Here is a 22970-nt window from a genome sequence, read left to right on the forward strand (position 1 = left end):
TAATCCCATGTGTAACAGTGGTTTGGTTAAAACGGTTATCTAACACAAAAAAGAGCAATTACATGATGTAAAAATTGTCAAGGCTTTTATTTTGAAAATTTTCAATAAGCTTCATTTGAAATGGTCACACTAATTTCATGTGTAATAGTGATCAGGTTAAATCAGTTATATAATGCTCAAAGCACAAGTAGTTCAGAATACCAGCCAACTCCTCCTCTATAGTAACAGACAGTTCCGCCATGTTGTAGTTCTGACATGCTGCTCAGTCCTCTGTTTTAACTGAGCCTTGGCCATAGATAGAACTACAGTTATGGCAGTTCCTTTCTCTGGATTCTGTTGCTATAGCGATTGGCCCTCAGCCAACTGCTGTGTGTGAGACAGAAAGCCGGGGGAAGGATTTCTATCTTTGAGACAACCATGAAATGCTAATGTTAATGAACTGCCTTGCTGCGCAAGGCAGTTCACTATCCTGAGAAAAAAAACATAAAAAAAAAGATTTTCATTTTTGCATCGCCTATGGCGATGCACTTTTGTCAGTGCAATTTTCAGAGTTTTATTTTGAAACTTTCAGTAAACTTAATTTTCATAACCACACTAATCCAATGTGTAACAGTGGTTTGGTTAATCTACCTGTATAATGCCCAAAACAGGAAGTAGTTCTAACTGCCAGCTCAGCCCTCCTCTGTAATAATTGAGTGTTCCGCCATGTTGTAGTTCTGACCTTCTGCTCTGCCCTCTGTATTAAAGTGTTCCGCCATTCTTAGGACTACAGAGTATTTGTAGTCCAACCAGCAGTCCTCCCTATCTCTGCATTCTGTTGCTATGGTGATGAAACTGCCCTGCGTGTGTGTCAGACTTATCTATCTTTATGAGACACCCAGTCAGTTTTAATGAAAAAAGCAGTCCGAACGACTGCTTCCCGTTCGGGATCCGTAAGCCCGATCCAAAAACCGTTTGAAGCATATGAGAGGGCTATTTGTCGTCTCATTTAGTACCGCGATTCATATCTGTAGCTCATTCACAGTAATTGCAGTGATGAGAGAAAAATGTTGTGCGCTGAGCTCAGAGATTTTTCAGAAATGTATGTAAAACACTGGGGAGGAGCGTCAGTTATCCTGTCCCAAAACTTTGCTCTGAAGCACCTGGACCGAAAACCGTCAGCCCTAGGGAAATTTTGAAAACATTTTACCGGAGCAGGCATTCGTATCAATGTCATGACTGACTTTCATACCAATAGAGCAATTTTTGCACCCATGAGAGCGATTTCAAAATTATTTTGGGGTCAAAATTCCACTCTTTTTCTCACTCTAAAAAGCGGCAGTTGGTTTCAGTTACACTCTAAGGTTTCGGCAGTTGGAAATTTCGCTCGTTTTTCACTTTTTACGTCGCCGTCGTAACTCCGATTGCCAATAAAAATAATAGCTCCAATGCCGGGATCAAGCCGCACGTTTTGATACCATTTTTGTGGGTGGGCACGCAGCGGTACGAGCCGCATTAACGGTAACGGAAGAAAAATATGGAATAAAAATAATAAAGAGATCCTTCTATTGGGTGTAGAACAATAGGTGCCTGCCATGCAATGCATGGAGGCAATGACTGACCTGCGAAGCAGGTCAGTCATTGCTCTCCTTATGCATTGCTAATGGCATGCCCCAATAATAATAATAATAATAATAATAAATACAGTCAAGTTTAATGTGAATGATCCAAACAGCACCGAGCTGCTGTCTGTTGAGCACCGCGGACAGCGCCCGGGCTGCGCGCGCGCCTTCATGATCTTCACCTGCGGAATCACAGCAACGCGCGACCAATTAAACCCAAGTGGACCCCTCTCCCTGCACGCGACGGGAAGCTGCGGCCACAGTGGGAGGGGTCACGCGCATCCACTGGGGAAAGAAGAAAATTAAATCAGAAAAAAAAAAGAAAGGAAGCCTGAGCTGCTCAGACCTGAAGTGAATCGTGACACTAGAAACAGAAACACAGACGGGAGGAGCGACGCCCACCGATCAGAGCCGATCAGATGGAGACGTTCAAATGTGGAGCTCGTGACGCGTCAGGATAACTAAAGCCATTTATTTTTTTATTTATTTATTTTCTTTCCCTTTTTGTTTTTTGTGTTTGCGTGTTTTGTTTTTTTTCCCTTCCCTTGAACACTCGCCGAGGCGCTCAGCTCAAAGTCCGGGCATCGGGAGCTTGTGGATGTGCGCAACAGAGGATGAGTGGCACTGCGGGAGCCGAACGCGCACTCCTCATCCGTCCCGCTTCTTTCCCGAACCTGGAAAGTACTTTTCTCTTCAAATCCGGCCTGAGCACGTCCTGAAACTCAACACCTCGAAATCCGAGGAAGCTTGTCTGCGCGGAACCTGTTGTTCAGTTCGGGTTTTTCTCTCTCCTCCTCCTCTTCTACAACAAAAGTATCTGGTTAAAAAATCGCAATAAACTAAGCTGTACGTTTCATTCCCCCCCGCCCCCCACTCCATGAAAATCTACATTTTAACATTTTCTCCCACTTGCTGCTCTCTCCTCCACTCTGAGAGCGACTCGCGTCGTTTGGAAGAGTCAGCACATTTGGGATGAGGATGCTCTCTGGAAGCGGGGAAGATTCGCAGATTTCATGCAGAGTAAACTGATTCCCCCGCTCAGCAGCAGGGAGAATGGTTAGGGGGGACAGGTTGTGTTCAGGGTAAAGAAGAAAAAAGAACTTAAAGCCAGGAGGGGGGGAAATGCCAAGTTTTACGACATTTTTATTCAAATCACAGACAAAGTAAGCGAGGAGACACGGAAAAAACAGAAGGAAATAGGAACAAATATCAACGCTGCTTTGTTTTGTTTGTTTTTATTTTTTTTCTTTCTTTCTTTTTTTTTTTTTTTTTAGTTGGAGACGTTTTTAAGGATCCACACAGCTTGTTGCGGGAGGACAGAGCGACCAACAGGCGATCCGAAAAAGCAGCTTGTTGATGGCACTGCGCACCGGGAGGACTTGGTTCGGGCAGGTCTTGCGCAGGGTCTCTCGTCTACAGGGCTCTTGGTCCAGGCGATCCAGCAGTCTGTTGTGTCTCTCCGCGAACCAGGAGCAGGATCAGGGGCTCTGCCACCGGGACCACTACAAGGCGGGGGACTTCGGCGCCCCCCGTCCCCACGGCGCCCCCGCCTCCGGGCGCTGCTCACGCGGCTTCCCCTACGCCTGCTGCGCCTTCCCGGGTCACCCGAGGGGACATGAGACCCTCGGCCGCCGCTTCCTGTCGGCCATGAAGCGGCAAAACGTGCGGACCCTGTCGCTCATCGTCTGCACGTTCACGTACCTGCTGGTGGGGGCCGCCGTGTTCGACGCCCTGGAGTCCGAGTTCGAGATGCGCGAGAAGGAGCAGCTGGAGGCCGAGGAGAAGCGGCTGCAGGGGAAGTACAACATCAGCGAGGACGATTACCGCAAGCTGGAGAGCATCATCATGGAGGCCGAGCCGCACCGGGCCGGGGTGCAGTGGAAATTTGCGGGCTCTTTTTACTTTGCCATCACGGTCATAACCACTATAGGTAAGTCTGAGAGTGTGTATGTTGTGTGTGTGTGAAGGGGGGAAGGGGGGGGTGAGTGTGTGTGTGTGTGTAATATTATCACAGCTGCTCAGTGGACTTTGCATGAAACTAAATCGAAGCTGCAGGACTTAACGTCACATCACAGAGAACCCAGGCAACAAATCTTTGCATCAAGTTTTTTTTTTTTTTTTTGCGAGCAACATGTTGCAGCCAACCGTCTCAGGTTTGAACGCATCGGGCAACGTTTGCGGGCGTACTTGCGGTGGAACATTTAAAGCAGAGGACCGAGAGATCCGTTGACTTCACCGCAGAATCTTAACTTTTTGTTTTTCCTTCCATCCAGCCCATCGGGATGAGGTGGTGCTGAACGGACAGCTCCTCTGAATTCAGCCCGCAGGCAGCAGGCAGTGGCGTCACCAAGGGGGGGTCGATGGGGTTGATGTAATTGCTTCTTAATTTGCTGGGTCCCCTCACTGGTTCCCTTCTGACTAGACAGATAGTCACGTGTGTAGTTTATTATTTTAATGTGAATTTGAGAAAGGATGGAACAAACTTCAGTGATGTGCAACAGTTATTTATTAATTTATTTGTTTGTTAACACAGATTATTAATTTATGATCTGTCAGAGATGGAAGTCTGCAACCTCAGAGAGTTTTCACACCTGAACGTGGGAAAATTTCAGCCTTTGTTGCATTTTCAGCTGCTGCGATTCTCTTTCACACTGAACTATCAAATAAACCAAAACCTTAAAAAACCTGTTCCCCTCCTCACCTGTGGTGGCGCTGAAGAACACACTAAGCTTCCGTCTCTATGAACTGTAAACAATAATGAAGTGGCGTCAGATTTTAGCAGTTGTAGGATTCCTCTTTTGTCTTTGCTCTCACATTGGTTTGGGTTGTATTTACCCATCGTGCCCTGCGGACCAGTCCGCTTCCTGCTTTCCTTGCATTCACATATGCATTTAAACCACATCATAATTCACTTCCACCGAACCGAACCCTAGGTTTTTAGGCGGACCATAATTCACTTCTTTGGTCCTCATCAGTCTTCGATTACGCGGTCATACCTTCTGAAACCAAATAGAGTTTGATGGAAGTGGTCTAGAAAGGGCTGGGGGGATGCACCTGTAGACTCAAGTCACTTTATTTTTTTAATCTAGATGAGCACAAAATCAAAGTCACTCCTGGCATTAACTCAATTTATTTTATTTTATTTTTATCCCAGATATTGGGGTGTGCCATAACACCGGTGGATTTTTTTGACGCCAGTGAATAAATTTATATCTCTATGTCATATGATGACGTCATTTAACTAAGCCTGACCTGCGCAGTGCGAGTCGCTGTGGTAATGTTCCTATTGTTTACCAACCGCCATTAAAACAGAGAAGAAGCTGGTGGGCTGTTCTACTGTCTGGACTGAATTTCAGAGTTGGCTGATATCTTGTGAGAAGGAAAGAATATGCAGAAGTGTTTTGACTGCTGTAGCTCCTGAACCCGCTATTACCTGGCTGCTGCTCTCCTTTCGTCACAAACAGAAAGAACAGGTCAGTCTTTGCGAAAGAAAAAAAACTTTCTGAAACACAGATGTCTTCAACAAAAGTAAGTAAATAACCCGAAGCTTACCGCAGAGTTCAGGTTTATGAAACAGGAGGAAACATTTCAGTCTGTTATGTCTGCACCCGGTTTATTGGAGGTGCAGGGAAACGACGGCTAATTAGAGGAAGCTAGCTAGCTAACTGTAGTTAGCCACTTCTGCTAGTCTTTAGTTAAAGACTAGCAGAAGTGGCTAGTCTTTAGCAAACGTGCTTATAATTTGCACTGTTGGCCATTATGAATGAAAAAAAAAAAACATAATTTTTTTAAATTAATGTTTGAGTTAAAAAAATGAGGGGCAAACATTTTTAACATCTTGTAAAGCTAATATTCTGTTGAACCACTGCAGTCTGCTTCATTTTAGGGCATTAAATATTTTTAATTTACTCTTAATAAACTGTTTTGGTTGGTCACATTTATTTATTTATTTTATGTCGTCCTAGAGGCACTGACATTTTGTTTGAATTTATATGTAATGATTATATTTCGTTTTCTAGTGAAAACAACAACTCTGTTTCGAAGTTACATATTTGTTTAGCCAAGTTGTTTTTAAAAGTGGGATGTCATCTATGTTATCGTTATTGAGGTATTTATAAAAATATATTGTAATTACTTTTTTTTTTTTTTAAATATCACCCACCAGAAAGAACTTCTGAACCAGTGTTTCTATATTTTTTGTGTCTGCCCTGTGCTCTCCTCTCTTAGCCATGGCAAGATGTCCGCTCTTACCTAGCGGTTCTACTCTGATTCCGTTGTACTATAACTCAGATCGAATTGGAATCGATACAATTTTTGACTCATCGAACCAGCACTAGGTAAATGACTGATTGTAGTTTCAAGTGCTTTGGAGTTCTCTGACTTGTTAAAGCGCATGACAAATGCAGGCCTTGTCTTGATTTGTTCATGCATGTTTGAGAAATACTTTAATCTCCCGTGGCAACCATTCAGCTGTGCATAACTCCTGGTGGAGCTAGTGCTGCCTGCATGCCCAGCTCCTTCTCTGAGTTGCAGTTTCCGCGGGAACTTCCGCCTCTGAAAGCAGCACTCCCTCACAACTCCCCCACTCAGCTCCTTCAGTCTAACCAGCAGCAATTAGCAAACGCCTGGTGGAACTGCACATCTGCTGAGCTCGTTGTATGAGCTTCAGTGAATCGCTGGTAAAAACGTTGTTAAAGAGTTAATCGAGGAGCCATGTTGTGATGTCTTCCTGAAGGCGGAGTTTCAGAAAGACCAACAATTTTTAAAAAGACAGCAGCCCAATTTCAAGGAATTAAATTACAAAGTCAGATTTATGAAGTCATGTTTGATATGCAATGAGTTAACATAGCTATTTGATTGTGCTACAAAATGGCATATCATGGCTGGAAAACACATAATACTGCCTCTTTAAAATAATTCTTCTTCTTTTTTTCTCTTTTTGTTTTCTGTGAGTGACCCCCACCAGGGTGGCCCCTTTGAAAGCTTCCTGGTAGCGGCCCTGGCTCCAGGCAGGCTGAGTAGAGCTCAGCATCCGAAACCTGACCTGTTTGCTTTTGCACAGCCGGTGGAGCGTATTCACGCTTCGTTGTTCCCCGCCACAAACAGTGGTGTGAGCGGGTTGTAAATGAAAGCTGCTTCACTTGGAGCATTGATCGTGTTACGCCTAGAAAACCTCTTTTTTTTCCACTCCTGTATGATGCCTCGTGACATCATTTTTTTCTTTGATGGATAAAAGTTTTTATCTTTTTCTTTCTTGGTCATCAACTTGTTGTTTTCTTAAAGTGAAGGGACCTAATTCTGATTGTCTGAGCTGATAATAAGGAAATAAAATCCAGCTGGAGACGTTTAACAGGACATAAGAAGTATCAGCCTTTAGAGAGGGGAGTGGGTGCAGAAGGAAACAGGAAGTGGCGCCGCGGCCTGTCCTCCCCGTTCACCAGGCAACACTTGACGGGGACAACCGTTCGGCACAGTGAAGGCGGATCCTCTGTTGTTTCTAGGTAAAACTTGTTGTAATATTCATATTTTGGGAAGTGTCTAGCTGAGGGCACATGCGGACATTTCCTGGAATAATGTTTATGAACAAGCTGCTGTGTGACAAAAAAAAAACAAAAAACAAAACATAAAAGTGAAGTCAAAGAGGTCAGGAGCAGAACCCCACCGGTACAGAGGAAGCTAGAGCCACTTTCACACTAGCTGCGTTTCCATTGATGATATAATTGTGCAATTTGGAATTCTGAAAATAAATTCCATTAATGGAAATGTAGCAATTTAGAAAAAGGCTCATGTTTTTTCAGATTTAGTGAGGATTTTGTAGTTTTTCAGTCAGATCAAAATTAATGTATTTCAATGTGACTGTGTGCAACTGTGGCTCTGTAGGTAGAGTAGTCATCTTGTGATCAGAAGGTTGTAGGTTCAATTCCAGCTTCCTCCTGCCACACTTCATCCTGCTGATCTTCATTCTGCATATTGGTATGGGTGAATGTGACTCTAGTGTAAAGTGCTTTATAAGTTCAGTCCATTTACCATTTTGCAAAACTAAAATGGAAACATTTATTCACATCAACAACCGGATGTTACTACTGGAAGAAATAACGAAGAAGACAACAGGAAGTGGTACGAGGATGACAGAGCAGCATGTTTTTTTAAATGACGTATCTCCTGAACAAACTTTTTTCACGTTGGATTTTAATTGAGTTTAATGGAAACAACACATTTGGAAAATTGTTTTGTTTTTTTTTTTTTGTTTTTTTTTTACATTAGTGGAATATTGACAGAGTTTTGCACATATTTTTAATGGAAACAGTAACTGAAGCTACAGCTTTTGTTCTCTGAGGAGTGAAGCATTTATTTTAAAAAATCCCTGTGGAATAGAGGGTCCATCTCAAACACAGTGTCTATTTGAAATGGGAGATGGATGTATTACCATTATGTGGAAAGCAGATTTGTCCCCTTTTTCTCGATCAGAAGATTTCCCAATCATTATTTTGTGATCAGTGTGAAAGTGTGAAATGAGGCTTGGAGGCACAGATAAAGAAGCAGGCATGCTGAGCGGCATGCTGACTCCCAGTTTGAGCTCTCCTGTATCTGCATCTGTCATAAGATTCCTAATAAAAACCTCGAGGGCCTTTTTTTTTTTTTTTTTTTTTTTTAATTAATTCGCTGTTCAGTATTCGCTATAATCAGTCTGTTCCCTCAGTATAGTTACATAACCTACTAATGGGGGACAAATTAAAGGTCCAACAGGTTGCTGAATACGAGGGATTAGTAGAATATTTATGTGGAAATTTCACAAGAGTACTCCACAGACTCAAATCAGAATAAGTGTGTTACATCCCGTTTGTTTCATCAGAATGAATGACTGCAGACAATGGCAGGTTAACCTGGAAGCACAGAGATAAGTAGCTGTGCTTCAGTTACAAATGTGTGCAAAATTTTGTCTAGGTTCCACTTATGTTGAAAATGACACAATTTTGGCATGGCTGTTTCCATTAAATAAGAACACATGAATATGTTCTTTCATTTTTCTTTAAAAGAACATGCTCTTCCTACTACTTCCTGTCATCTTCTTCTTCGTTCCCACCAGTAGTAACATCCGGTTGTTGGTCACATGACTTGTTTGGCACAAAAAAGTTTTTCCAATGCAGTTTTGTGAAATATACAAATTTTGACGTGGCCAAAAAAACACTTCTTCATAGCGCAAAAACCTTTTATTTAAAAAGTTTGAGCTTTTTCGAGTTTGCCATTTTTCCATTAAGGGGTTTTATTTTCGTAATTCCAATTTATACAATTATATGTTCAATGGAAACACAGCTAGTGTTCCCTTGCAGCTGGAAGATCCTCAGTTAGAATCCCAGCCTTGGGCCTTCCTGCGTTGCATTTGTATGTTCTCCTCATGGGTCAGTCCAGGTACACCGGCTTCATTAGGTTAATTAGTCTCTTTAAATTCTCCCTGAGTATGTGTGTGTGCGTGCATGTGTATGTGTGTGCGTGCATGGTTGTGTATTTACCTGGAAGAACTGAACTGCCAACAAAGTTGTCGAGGTTTATCATTCCGAATGCGCTGCGGTCATAGAGATTTGGTGGAAAGCAATTATAAAAATCTGTTAAACATTTTCAGTGGGAAACATGCAACTAAGATGTGTGGGAGGTTGTAGGTTCAATTCCAGCTGTGGCGTCTCTATGTGTGCCTGGACGTGGCTCTTAACTCCAAGTTGCTTGCATACTGTATTCATGTTCCAGACGAACATCAACCCTCAACATGAGGCCAGAGCTACAATGGAAGCCTGTATCTGTTAGAGCTGACTAAACAAAAATTTGAGTTGTTACTCTTTCCAATTCACCACTTTACCATTTTGTTCTTTTATTTTTCTGCATAAATACTGATTATTTGGAAATAAAATATCAATACTTCATCAGTCCCTCTAAGGTCAAATCATTTTAGCTGAATTAATTACGCAGCAGATGATGGCTAAAAGTTTACCTTTACTCATAATTTGGCTTCTGTGTGCAAAACCACATTAATGTGAGCGTCCAAAAATAAATCTAGGATGTTTGGAAAAGCTGTCATTAAAAAAATAATTGATTGGTTTAACAGCACTTAGGAAATTTTTGAAACAATTTTGACCTTAACTGTACATGTACAAGTCCATGTGATACTATAGTATTAGCCTGGCATGCTACCATGCTAAAGGTCTCTGTAGATGATATAAGCATTATTTTTTACGTCATAATGTTTTCCAAGAGCACTTTTGTGGCATGTTACCATTATGCACTACTTTGTGTTGGCCTCTTATATAAAATCTGACTTGAACACACTGAAGGTTGTGGTTGTAACATGTTTAAATGTGAAAAAGTTAAACAGGAATGGATTAATTTGCGTGGCACTTCAATAGGTCTGATCGGATGACTGAAATCAATAGTTCAGGTTGTGATGGATGTAGAGTGAGTGAGCGCAGCGTCAACAGGTTTCTGAGACACTAATGGAGATCCTCAGTGATTCAACAGCCGTAATAACAGTATTTGAAGCAGTCGTTACTGTCGTGGTGTTTTCCCGCAGAGTAAGAAAAAGCCAACTCGTTAATAAACCGCACGACTGAAGCTTCACATTTACCGAGGAATTAAAACATCTGTCATGTACAGATGGACGACGGACCCGATGAACGCATGTTGTCATCCTGGATGGAGACAAAACTAAATGATGTGAAATGTTTTCAGGAACTGCGACGATCCGGCCGTCAGGGTCCTCCTTATTTAGACCGACCTGCGGGTCAACGCTGTTTATTCCTCATGATTAACTACGCCAAATGTGCGACACTTAGTGATGAAAGCATGCAGTGTTCTCGCTGAATGCGACGCTCAGAGGGAGAAAAGCAACCCCGGTGCTCTGTGGTGCATGTGTGTGTGTGAGCGCGTGTGTGGGTGCGTGCGTGCGTGCGTGCGTGTGTGTATGTATACACACCCCTGCCTCTCTCGTCCCACTAAGCCGTGTTGCTGGGAGACTAAAGACAGCTTAAAAGGTGAAAGTCATCCCTGCTAAATGTCTGGAAATATCAACATGTGGATATACCGCAGATATGTTGAGCTCAGTATATGACCGACTGAAAACCAGCACGTGTGATATTTGTAAAAAGTAACTTGCAGATTTTTCTATTAAGATACTCCACAAGTAAAACCATTTAATTTTTCTTTGTGTAATGGAACAAGATTTAAAGGCCAGTCAAACTCACCAAGGTTCAGGAGGACAAAGTTATAATTTGCTACTTGTGCTTCAGTGTTCACAGCAACATACATTTATTTGTAGAAAATCTGCCTACTTATGAATGTTTTATATAAAATGTCTAAAATATTCTAAAGAAAATTCAACTCAGTAAGTTGAAATAACTAAGCAGCCAATACATGAGCGGCATTTATTTTCCATGGTGCTGATTGGCTGTACCTCCAAGAGCGGAGGTAAGAAAGATGGCCAACATTAGCTTCTGTGCTGGACAGTTTACACTGTGTCTGCTAATCCATATCAAGGTATGCTTAGTGTTTGTCCTGTTTAAATAGGCAGTTGTCATCAGTCTTAGAAGGAGTCTCAAGTACTCGTGGATTTTAGTTGTTCATGTGTGGCTGAAATGCTAAAACATGTGAATATTGGTTGTAGAGCTAACAATAGCTTGTATGGAATCAGGGAATGGAGATTCAGATTCAGCTTTGTTTTTTCTACATTTGTTAGCATAATCTGCCTAGAAAAAATATGATTCTAATGCTGTTCCTTTTTAAGCTATTTTTTTGTATCAATTAGCTGTGCTGCTATGCTAATGTTAGCTTGTACAGGAAGAGGAAGGGGACATTTTGGGCAGAGTACTATCAATTGAGGCCAAGATTATTATTATTTTCGCTATTTGCACTTAAGAAAATTTGTGCATTGGTTACTACTGACTGAAGATTAAGCTTGTTTTGGATTCAAAGTGCTATTTGACACCAAGTTAAATAGTCACTTCACTGTTTTAAGGAATTTGAACCAGAGATGTTTATATTGTTTGTGAAAAAATGAGAGATTTTTAAGACTTATGTTATCAGGAAGACAAACAATTTTTGTTTTGGGCAATATACCTCCTCTATTCCACTGGGTCACACTAATATTAAGGGGGAAAAAAACAAAAATAAACCAAAACTGTTTAGCTTACATTATTAGCTCTGTTTCCACTACAAATATGTACAAAACTTTGTCAATATTTAGTTTGTCGGAAAAAAACACAATTGGGTGATTCTCACGAACATGGTACAACTTACAACAAAAATAAAAATGCATTGTATGCACACAAAAACACACCTTCTTTATAAAATAGAATCTAATTTTATCTTTCAATGTAAAATTATAACCTCTATGCATATTTTTAAAGGTATTTTTAGACATTTTAGTCTGACTTTGGAGAAATAAATTCATTACCGTAACACAATTTTGATGAAGAAATATGAAACCACAAAAACATTTTTCCACTTTTTTTGGACACCATGGACTTCAGTGTCCACAAAGGAGAAGGTACCAACAAAGAATAGTCATTAATAACAAAATTTATTATTTTAATGTAAACAATTATTTCATTACCGTAACATGAATACAATTTTAAAATCTATTTTTGTTCTAATTTTGTGTTAAATCATTAAATTGAAAAAACAACACAACCATAATATAAAAGAGTCTGACCATTTCATTGAGGAATTAAAAAGTTCATGTAATTCTTTTATCTAATCTAAATAAATTATCATAAAATGAGCATAGCGGTAATGAAAAAACGTATGTCGGTAATGAATAAGAATGTTTCGGTAATGAACACTTTATAATTACACTAACATTTAACTACACATAAATAATAAAATGGCATGTAACAAAACATACATCTGCAAATTAAACATTTTACCAACATTGAGCCATGGAAACAAACCCACAACTGACTTTTTTTCATCTCTGCTTATTGCTTGGAATGTAAGGTTGGGCAATTGGACGAATTCATCAATCCTCAGGAATAGTAGGGCTGTAGTGATTCAATAATCTCACGATACAATACAATACACGATATTCTGCTCACGATACCATATATATTGCGATATTCAGCAAACAATACAATTCAATACACTTTTGCAATTTTCTGAAAGATTTTAGAGGGACAGAGTGATTTTGGTGACATTTTGTGACCCGATTGCGTTCATCAGGAAAGCACAAAATGATCTACGCACCCGCTCCAAACGAACAGTTATGCCAGAGGTCAAAAGATGGGGAGGCCTCACAACACATACTGGAGTTCCATGGGAATTCAGGATTTGGAACGGCGTTGGAGTTGGATTGAATTAATTTAACTGAAAACTGATTAAAAGCACCAACTACACAATACCTGGCTCTAGTTGGACATGGACACAGACTTAAAGTCAACAGCTGGACAAAATGAATCAAAGAAGTGTTGAGAAGACATGTTTCTTTTAATTGAAACAGTACAAACTGTAGCTTACATGCATTTGTGAAGTAAATAAAGTGCACCAAGTACCCTGCTCTGAATAGTTTGATACCTTTTTAACCTTGACACTTAACATCTGAAGGAATCACTCTAAGCCTGATGACCTAATCACTCTCCTGGCGAAGCAAGCAGTGAGTGAACAAGATGACAGTTGGATGTTACAATACTTGCATTACTATATCGATTTTTTTCTAGGAAAGAAAATATTGATATATATCGCAAAAATCGATATTACACAGACCTGAATAATAGGCTATGTCCTTCACTGGGTGTTTTTTTAATTTTTATTCATTTATTTTTATGTAAGGGTGATTTATTTATTGAGGTGGCTCGGGCATCCTCACCAGATGCCCAAGCCACCTCAACTGGCTCCTCTCAATGTGGAGGAGCAGTGGCTCTACTCTGAGTCCCTCCCAGATGACCAAGCTCCTCACCTTGTCTCTACAGGAGAGCTCAGAGAAAAAACATTTTAGCCTCTTGTAGCTGTGATCTTGTTCTTTTGGTGATGACCCAAATCTCATGCCCATAAATGAGGGAAGGGTTGTAGATTGGCCAGTAAATTGAGAGCTTTGTCTTTTGACTCAGCTCTCTCTTCACCAGGCCAGACCAGTGCAACTGAGAAAATGTTGCATATTGCTGAACCATAATGGAAAGCCATTACTGCTTACAATGAAAAGCAGTATATGCTTCACTGTGGACGCTGCACCAATCCACCTGTCAATTTCTCACTCCATTTTCCCATCCATGACTACAGATATACTGAGAACTAAACCTGTAGATCATGACCTGATGAAGCCAACAGGACCACATCATCTGCAAAAAGCAGAGATGCGATCCTAAGGCCACCAAAACGGACCCTCTCCACATCTTGGCTGCATTTAGAAATTCTGTCCATGAAAGTAATGAACAGAATCGATGACAAAGGGCAGCCTTGGCGGAGTCCAACTCTCACCGGAAACCAGCCCGACTTACTGTCAGCCCCTACAGGGCTCCCTGAAGGACACGGTCGAACACCTTTTCCAAGTTCACAATACGCATGTAGATTGATTGGGCGAACTTCCACGGACCCTCCAGGACCTGCTGAGGGTGTAGAGCTGGTCTAGTGTTCCACGACCAAGACAAAACCCACACTGCTCTTCCTGAAGCTTAGATTCGACTAATCCAGAACCACAGAATAGACATTACCAGGGAGGCCCAAGAACCCTCTGTAGTTGGAGCATACTCTGTAGGTGGACCACCCCCCTGGGCTGCCAGTCCAGGAGAACTGCCCCCAGTATACATCTTCTTTCACTCATTCACCTTCCAAGTAAAATTTTGATAGCGGAATATCCTTAACTGAATCGAAAAACCATCAAATTGGATCATGAGTTGAAATGGGTCCCTCTGAATCTAAGCATTTTTGGAAATTTTAATTGATATCCAGCACTACTTCCTTTTTCCCTTCACATTAGGTAATTAATATTTGTTGCCATAAAATAGTATAACCATTTTTCATAAGTAGGAAGTAAATAAAAAACTGCTGTAATTGTGTAAAAAAAACAATAAGAAGGAGTATTAAAGTTTAAATGCACTATGTATTTATCTATGTTTTCATTTCAAAAAGACACTGTTCATCACCGTAATCTTGTTTTTCATTACCGCAACAGGTCTAAAATTGCGCGGTAATGAAAGTTGTGCATTACGGTAATGAGTGAAATTCGCATGAGATAGCTTAAAATGGTAGCATGCCATGGTGAGTCAGCTAAAATTTTTTCACCTACAATACAAATTCCCTGATATCTTCTCTACAGAAAAATATCTAATCATTTACTTTTTAAGCACATGAGGTAATGCACATTACGGTAATGATCGCCTATGGTGTGCGAATAGGCGTATGCAAGGAGAAACATAACAATTATCATAATCAAAATATGTCAAACAATCTTATTTTTTAGCCATATTTTGTCTTCTCTTCTTTGTGGTACATTATGGGTCAAAATAACTCAATTTTAAAAAATTCTATAAATTTAACAGGACTTCGAACAAGGTGCTACGGTAATGAGTTTTGCACCTCTGGACACTCACTTTTATTAAAATATATTTTATTATTTAATAGGAAATCATTAGATATCACAATATTGAGCTAGTTTACATTATTTTACACAAGTTGGTAGTATTTTTTTATAAACCAGCTTGAATAATTACAATGATAAATTGAGGTGAAAGCATTTTTTTTTACTGTGGACGCATTACGGTAATGAATTTCTGACTCTAAAATTAGTTAAAAAACATTTAAAAAAATATTTTGGTAACTAACAATTAACTGTGCCAAATATTAGAAATGATGATTGTTCAAATAAAAGTGAATTATTTTTAATTTTCATGAGTATGACTTTAAAATCTTCTTAGACATTCAAATGACTGGGTTCGTGAGAATCACCCAATTACTCAATTGTGGCATTCCATTAATTTAGAAATGCAACTAAAATCAGTTGTGAATAAGTTTTTTCACTCTTAAGTCATAAACAAAAACAAAAACAAAAAAAAAACATGCTGCATGAGGCAGTGTAATTTTGGGTAAACTTTGAAAATCCAGGAGGCTAAACCTTTGCTTGCAAACGGAGCACGATTATGTTAGAGTATTATTACTTATTGCCTTAATTATGCAGTGCTCTTCAAGAGAATGATGCTCTCACAGATGAATTCATCACCCGTCCTCTCTACTAAAAGCGCTTTGTGAGGATGAGTCAGCTGTTGAGCCTTTGTTGCAGCTTTTGTGCCAGCACCAGTTTCCATAACACTGCAGAGTGAGTGACTATCACATCCAGTTCAGCTCTTTCTGCAGGTGTCCATGCCCAGCCTGAATCCAGCTCATGAGGCAGTAAGAGAAGAGGAATACACATGTATTGTGTATTCACATGTATGTGTTTTTAACATGTATATGTTAAAAAGTAGACAGGTGGGGAAAACTATCCCCTTTAGATAATTTGCCAAAAAGTGTAACAAATATATGTGGAGAGACGCCATCCCCCCTGCAGTCCTGCAAGGATAAGCAGGAAAGTCTCCAAATCTATCAATAATTAATGTGTATATAAAAGAAATGTGTTCATTTAAAATAATTCATTTAGAATTTATGCTAAAATTTGCCTTTCAACTAAAGCTTAAAAGTACCAATAAAGTCGAGATTTAAAAGTATTTTTAGCCAAACTCAGATCTACTCAGTAATGATTAATCAAATGAAATAAACAAACTGTACAAAAATGGACAAAAAATTCTACCAACTGTGTGGATGAATATGAGGAATCTGAATCGCCTAGACCTGTCAGCATTCAGAACCAGAACCACAACAGGAAAAAAAACAAGTCAGTTGGTCCAAACCTGGGTTGGACCACCACTCATAGCAGAGTTTTCCACAGTTTATCATAAGCCTGGCGGGCCACCAGGCTTTGCTTGTGCCCCACCAGGCTAAGCATTGCTTGTTTATTTATTACAGGGCTTTATTTTCTCATCAGTAACAGTGACAGCAAAGACGGGTTGACGAGTCTCTTTGGTGAAACTGTTGAAAGTAGCAACATACGGTCAATATGTGAACACTGAGGTCATGTGTCTTTTTTTATTTATTCACCGGAACCCTGTAACCACTTCCTGTGTTTACTGGTCTTAAAGCTTCAGTCACTGATAAAAAATAGAAAAGGTTTGACATTTTAATTAGGACGACACAACTAGTGCAGAACATCTATATTTATTTTAATTGTTTTTTTATATATATATATACATTTGCCTTTTCTAAGGCTTTATATTTGGTGTTCAGGTATTGCCAATAATGTCTTCCAATAACATAATTACGTGGTAATATTTTAAATTTCCCATCGACTTTAATGTTTTTTAACATACAAACACGGTGGGTCGTTGGATAACTGCTCTAGCACCACTACCAACCAGGCTCAACAAGTCTTCTGGGGTAAACCCTGCATACTAGTTATTTTCTAGCCTTGATGGAGCCACATGTAAGGAATTAGAGGTTATTTTTGATTCCAGGCTCAAAAGGACCTGGAACCTGGAAGTTCTTGTATGTAAAATGTTTCTGTGCGAACTATTTCTATAGATCTCTTTTGAAATAAGAGGAAAAAAAATAGAAGCATTTTGGGTATCCATCAAATCTGAATCGCCTAGATTCAGATTCTAGGCGATTCAACTGCATAAATTGACATGCAAGCGACTTCAGAAACCTTCATTTTTCCTCCGTTCAGTTGATCTTTTCTCATTGGATCAGAAACGCACGATTCCTGACCAGGTTTGTCAGGCAGGTTGTGGACGGTGGTTTTTCCCAGGCTGGTATATTTGAACATAAGTTGAGTGAGCGAAGAGGAGCACACAAAGTCTGCTGTCCATCTGTGCTGAATCCTGACGGTGACTGATCGCAGAGCTAGAAGTACAATATCGCCACCGTTACGGACATTATCCCCCTTTGATTTTTCCTGGAGGGCTGCGGCGCTCATTCACTCCCTCCAACTGTGCTGCTTTGATTTGTTCACGCTCTCATTTGATCATCAGAAAGCACATCCAGGCAAGGGGTCAATACGCCTGCTCATTCCCATCACTTAGTATGGATTATACAAATCTCTAAAATATCACGGACACAGAAGTTCACATCAATTTGCTGCGGACGAAAAGACTGAGCGTGTTTGGAATGGTGGTGATTTTCTCATACAGAGCGGCCTTGAGTGGCAGAAGACCTGTAAATGGAATGATTAGTGGCTCATGTTATGGTTTTTTGGTCTTATTTAAGGTGCTTTCAATGAAGAAACCTTTTGTAAATGTGCATTCTTCTGATCAGGGAAGACATTTGTGATTATCAAGCAAAGCAAATGGCACTAATATGACCAAAATCACTGCGGTCTGGCAGTGAGCCACTGCAGGCTGCTAAATATTGCAAAGCTTTTTTTGTTTTGTTCTTTTGTAAAATGGATCTCTGGGTGCCAAAAACAACTGTTTCATGGTTAGTTTTTTTTTAAGATGCCTCATGAATGACATGAGGGATATTACTGAAATAATATTTTGCCAGTGTTTAAGTTTAAAGGGGCAGTATCATGTATATTCCAGGTACATAGTGCCATTTTACACCACAATCAAGTAACAATTTTACTTTAAGTTGTTATAAAATTGCTACATATATCAAACATAATTTAAAAGAATTTTGACTTCATTATTTGACACCATAAAATTGGGAGTCTCTTTTTTCTGACACGTCATTACGACAATTCTTCTCATGCTGTTTACAACTGTTTGTAGGAGTGTTAGAGTGACAAGGAGTTTGTTTAACGAACTGAGCAGACGTGCAATTCCAGCAGGTAATTGCTAATTGCTGCTGGCTAGTCTGTAGGAGCTGAGTTGGGGGGGAGGGCGCTCTGTGAGGCAGAAGTTCAGCTGGAGGCTGCAGCTCAGGGGAGGAGCTTTGTAGAAATAGGCGGAGCTTTGTGAGAGCAAGTGTTTAGGCATCCTTGAATGGTTGCCACAAGATATTTAAGGACTCCTCAAACATGCATAAAATAGTCAAAAACTCCAAGTATGTTTTTGATAAGGGAGTGACATTATAGCATGATATGAAGCTCAAAATAGTTGATTTTGTATAACACATCCCCTTTAAACTATTATTATGAGCCCCAGACACACCAGGAAACTATCAGTAGTATATTATTTTTGTCTTTATGGTTGCTTTTACAATATAAACTTTCACAGAAGATAATGTCACAGGTTAACTTGCACCTCACCCCATGTGGGTGTGTTTGTTTTGCTGTGAAACAGCGTGATCTTCCTGTTTTCAGCAGCAAGCAGGGGACAACTATTGAACACAGGGATGATAACGGCCTTTTCACTGTGCATGCAGACAAGCAACAAGTATATTCGGGGAACAGCTGACTGGAAAATGATGGACTTTATACTTTTTTTTCTAGTGTCATTCGAGACTTGTGGTTGACATTATATTCCTCAGCGTGTTAATGAGTCTAGACTGCATTTCATTATTTAAGAATTATTCAACCTTTATTTGTGAAAATAAGTTCCTAGTATGCTCGAACATCTTCTAATAGCCTCATCTTATCTTCTTTTTATGAACATTATATTATCTCTTTCTCCTTCTTCTCTTCCATCCCTTCATCTTTGTCTGATATTTGTCCTTGCTCTTGAGATTATTGTCACAGTTTTCTGCTTACTAGAATCATACAGACATTTTTGGATAGTTGCCTCCATTTTTACAGCCTTACAACCATGTAAGCAAAGGCAGTAATAATTTAATTTCATTGAAGTTTTTTTTAATATCAGTTGCCATGGCAACATTTCACGTTGAAAAGCAATAAATAAAGAAATTATGTTTTTGGTGATTATTACATGTTACCAAGCATGCTAAAATGCTGTGCTAGTTAGATGCAAAGTTGCTAAATAGTGTAAGTTGTGACTGCACCTTACCCACACTTTGCTCGAGTAAACATGAACCTCAGCATCAGAGCATCAACATCATTAGCTAGATGTGTTTAAATTTGGAAAGAGACTCAACTGAAGACATGCAGTTGGTCTGTGGTCTGAAAAAAAGAAGTCATTAACATTTTGCAGGGAGTTTGATAAAACCAACACGTATTTAGTGATTCTGTGAACATGTTTATTTGTTTGGATTTAAAAAAGTGCTGGAGTTGATGTGACCAAGAAGTCCAAGTCCAGCAGCGACTACACCTGTCACCTAACAAGGGCTAAGACCAGTCTCTCCAGAACCTTCACATGAGCTGTGAGGACCACTGGTCATCAGATTTGACCTTTTACCTTTACAACTGATTTTCTCCTGAACTTTTCAGATGGTCCTTGTTGGACTTTAGAATGAGTCAAGTTTCCATAATCCCATTGTCGTGTTTAAATAATGGAGACTCATTATTCTGGTAGTCCTTGGACATTATTTAGGTTTCCTTTTGGCAAAACACTCTTCTTATTTTTTTTTGCTAACACAGATTTCCTGCTCTCATGCCCTTTCTTAAAGTTAAACATGCACAGCCACAACAATCGGTGTGTTGCCGATTTGATTCCCACTTTGTCTGCCTCTGTCATTGTGTCCTTGAGGAAGACACTTCACCTGCCCTGCCTGCAGGTGGTGGTCAGATTGTTTGGTGGCGCCGATGCATGGCAGCCTTGCCGCTGTCGGTGTACCCCAGGGCAGCAGTAGCTACTGCCAGTAGCTTACCACCATCACTGTGTGAATAACTCAGGTCCTCTGCACTTGATAAAGTGCTGTACATGTACTTACCATTTACAGCCTCTTTCTGATTGAAGACAGCAGTCTTACCTTTCCAGCAACAAGTCATTTGTAGGTCCTATTATGATATGTTAGGTTTTTTGATGACTACTTTTAGCATCTTGCTGTCTACTGTCATTGAGAAAGTATTGTACAGCAACATCTGGGTATGTCAGCAATTCTTTTAACTGTCCATTTGTGGAGTATTAAAATATCAAATGGAATGACTGATTTCTCAATATTTTGAGATGTCTGTAGACCCTTTATTAGACTCACAAGCTGCTATCATCTTTCTGAAAAAATTAAAAAACAAACTAAGCAAAGTAGGGCTGTTGTAAACGAATATTTTAGTAATCGAGTAATCTATCGATTATTCTTACGATTAATCGAGTAATCGGATAAAAAAAATTATAAAATGAAATATTGGTAAATCTGGCATAATACCGGTGTTACTATCAGATATCAATATCAGTCCAATTTTTCATATTTGAGCATCCCTAACAGTTGCTTTTTTTGTAGTTTAGAAAACTAACCTGTAACAATAATAGCTCACTTTCTAAGTTAACCAGAAGAAAAGTTATAGAAAAATCTGAAATTATATTGAATTTAATAACAAAGAGGCAGGCTCACAAATATGCTTATAAAAAATGTCTACAATCCAGCTTTTAATTTATGTATTCATCTTCAGTGAGTTTAATAGATTAATTAAACTCACCTTGCCACCTAACCTGTCACGCTTTGGGTTTGAAAATACGGGAAATGCCGCCTGGAGTGGGAGGAGAGGGCGAATGAACGAACGTAAGATGGGGTGGAGGGGAGGAAATAGACCAGCGGACTGACGAACCGTTAGACCGGGGGACGAACATGGGGGGAAGCAATACGGGATATTTACGACACCTTCACTGGTCACACTCAGAAACTCATCTACCAGCCATGTACGATGCGCTCCGCCACCCGTTTCTTCAGACCGGGATATGAAATTTATTGTGCGGTTCGTCGGTAAAGCTACATTTACACGGTAAGCATCAGCTACTCAGCCGCCCGCCCTGTTCAGTCTATCCGCTCACCTCAGCGCTCTTCCCGCCATTCGCGTTCAACCAGCAGCCCCGGAGGAGAAATGCTGCCGTACTCCAGGCATTCCCCAGTCATTTTAAGGATGCTTATTGGTTCCCCAAAAACGATAAAAAGTCGGGCATTATCATCAATCAATAAAATCCCCACGGGCCAATCTTGAAGATTGGACTTTATGCCGCTGAGACTTAGCTTTTGTCAACAACTCGGAGGCGGAAGTGAGAGCTCCGCGCAACGCAAATGAAGTCCCGGCCGGAACACGGTGCGCTAACTAATAAAACATAAATTAACGAAGCTTCGAGGCAGGTAAATTTTCCTCGAGGAATTTTAGTAATCGAGGTACTCGAATCATTCGAGGAATCGTTTCAGCCCTAAAGCAAAGATCATTTAGGTACTGCTAAGGTCGATATTAAATATTCATGTTGAATAAAGTTGCTGTAGACCAAAGCTTTCATAGAGTATCTTAACACTTTCAAGACTAGATTTGTAAATTAGGTGAAGATTCCCCTCTTGTCCTCGCCTCAGCACCAGTTTTAGATTATCTTTATGCATCTATCCAGTTTCTCCTGTGATTAATGGAGTGCTCACTGGTTTACCTCTCTTTAAATTTTATTTTCAGGTTGCCACTTTTCAGATCAGATCTGTGGTGTAAATGAACATTTTGTGCTTTGGTTACCTCTAGGCTGTAATTTCTCATAAAGCGGCTCAAACTTGCGCTTGTGTTTCCTCCGAAAATGAGGATGATTTAATGTTCTGTCTGATTCCTTTTGAAAAATGATTGGAGGCATTCACCCCAGCTGCACCTTGTCGCGAGCAGATTATTTTCACTTTGCTGGAGGGTCCTATGGGGAGCTTGATGAAGGTCTCTACACAGATCGATGGCAGCGTCTTCCTGTGGTGCTCAGGCTCTTTGTGGTAGTCGCTGGCTCTGGAGCCGGCTGGTCTGTTGTCACTGCTCAGAAGGTAAACTGTACACACAAGGTCCCAGCATGCAGCACAGCTTGGCCCTGTGGCTTTACCCAGAAAAAAAACAAACAAGTGACACAGGATCATATTATCCAAAAGACAGTTATATAAAGTGTATTCATTTTTCCTGTCTATCCTCATCTTAAAGGGGAATCTTCCTGTTTTACGTTGAAGTTAACTTTTTGGTCATTGGGACTTTTGATCAAATGAAGAAAAGAAAGTCTTAATAAAGAATTCAGCTAATATGTTTGAAACCAGACAAGCAGGCATATTCCAGCTGAAAAACGTCAATGATACAGACTAATATTCTGCATGCCTACTATTTGCTTAGAAGTTCAGTTTCTCTTTGTTTTATTCCGCCTGCTACCGTATGCTCGCTTTTTCAAATCATTCATAGCTGGAACAGAGAGGCCTGAACTGCCTGAGTGTTTGATGTTTTTATGCTAAGCGACTTTTGTCATTTACAGTATTATAGGAGGAAAGTTAAGCCCTGCTTTCCTCCTGATCATGTAAAAAAAATTACATTTCATCAATACCGATAGCATATTTATTTCAAATGATCAGTCATGGATTTTC

The 22970-nt window shown here is 40.1% G+C and overlaps 1 protein-coding gene across 1 annotated transcript in view; it reads left to right on the forward strand.

Moving 5' to 3' along the window:
- The first annotated feature begins 4187 nt into the window (after nt 1-4187).
- Nucleotides 4188-22970, forward strand: part of kcnk9 (potassium channel, subfamily K, member 9) — a 47310-nt gene continuing 28527 nt past the window's right edge. The window contains exon 1 of the mRNA XM_088010083.1: nt 4188-5074. The gene's annotated coding sequence lies outside the window, so the exon portion shown is untranslated. The remainder of the gene's footprint in view (nt 5075-22970) is intronic.

The sequence above is a fragment of the Poecilia mexicana genome, unplaced genomic scaffold (genome assembly GCF_051168715.1).
Source record: "Poecilia mexicana isolate PSO_F unplaced genomic scaffold, ASM5116871v1 scaffold_11, whole genome shotgun sequence".
NCBI classification, from domain to species: domain Eukaryota; kingdom Metazoa; phylum Chordata; class Actinopteri; order Cyprinodontiformes; family Poeciliidae; genus Poecilia; species Poecilia mexicana.